The sequence below is a fragment of the Galeopterus variegatus genome, unplaced genomic scaffold (assembly GCF_000696425.1).
Source record: "Galeopterus variegatus unplaced genomic scaffold, G_variegatus-3.0.2 Scaffold639, whole genome shotgun sequence".
Lineage (NCBI taxonomy): Eukaryota > Metazoa > Chordata > Mammalia > Dermoptera > Cynocephalidae > Galeopterus > Galeopterus variegatus.
In genome coordinates, this window is record NW_007726750.1 from 83,545 (window position 1) to 84,975 (window position 1,431).

Here is a 1,431-nt window from a genome sequence, read left to right on the forward strand (position 1 = left end):
AGTACCATACTATTTTAATTACTATAGTTTTATAGTATTTTTTCCTGTTCCTTCTGTATTGTTCTTAGTACACTAGAGTTTATTCCTGAACTGTTTACTTGCCAAGTAGCTGAGAAGGATAATCAGTTTAAGAAAAAGTCCCAAATTATTAGAGGTCTTTTATTGCATCATTAAAATAAACTAGCATGTCTTAGGAATCATCCTGTAGTTTGTTTCTGTAGCTGGACAACTCTTGGATCTTATTTGTTAGTTTGCTGAACTGTTCCTTTTTCAGAGACATTGATACCATCCACAAACTTTCTGATATCCTTGTTTTTGATGGTTGTGGCTTGCTGAATTAAAGCAGCTGAATTTGAAACAAGTTCAATGTCCTTTCCTTCAAGGATTAACTCATCTTTCTGGGCTTGAGAGAGTGAACAGGCAACACCTGGCCTCATCTGAACTTGGAGATGTATTTTTCACCCAAGAAATTTTGGATTTGAGCAAGAGACTCATTCTTCTGAATAACGACATTGATGGGGAAGTGAGCATACACAGACCTCATTTTGTAACGGACGCCCCATGTAACACCCTTGATCATGTTCTGTACATGACTACAGATAGTGTGAACAGTAGCCAGTTCCTTTCTATTTCCCCACCATTTGTCAACCCAGAGCCTCTGTTTCTTTCCAAGGAGACTGAGCTCTACACTGATGTGATTGAAGTCCCTCCACAGGGTTCCTGTGGGACCCTTCACTATAACTGTGCATCCCTTCACTATAACTGTGCGTCCCGTCAGAGTGACGTCGACATTTTCTGGAGTGTTGACAGTCTGATTGCTGAGAATGGTCTCCATTCTCAGTAGATGCTGCAAAGTTTGTAGGATATTTTGAAATCAGGAAGCATGATGTGTCTGCCGTTGTTCTTTCTCAAGATTGCTTTGGCTATTTGGGGTCTATTTGTGTAAAAAATGCCATTAGATTTTGATAGGGATTGCATTGGATCACTTTGGGTAGAGTATGGACATTTTAACAATATGAATCTTCCAATCCATGAGCATGGGGATGTCTTTCCATTTATTTGTGTCTTTAATTTCTTTTATCATTGATTTATAGTTTTCTCTGTACTAGTCTTTTGCCTCCTAGGTTAAGCTTATTTCTGTGTATTTTATTCTTTTTGATGCTGTCAGAGGGCAGTTTGATACTGTCAGAAGGCAGTTTATACAGATAAATGCCTACATTAACAAAGGAGATCTCAAATAACCTAACTTTACACCTCAAGCAACTAGAAAAAGAACTAAACCCAAAGTTAGGAGAAGGAAGGAAATAACTAAAATAAGAGCAGAATAAACAATACAGAGAATAGAAAAAAGTCAACAAAACTAAGAGTTGTTTTTTCTTTGAAAAATAAGCAAAATTGATTTTTTTTTTTTAATCTTTTTTGTCTTTTTCC

General features: G+C 36.7%; 1 pseudogene; it reads right to left on the reverse strand.

The window, feature by feature from the left end:
- Nucleotides 1-239: 239 nt before the first annotated feature.
- Nucleotides 240-835, reverse strand: LOC103589015 (annotated as a pseudogene).
- Nucleotides 836-1,431: the final 596 nt, after the last annotated feature.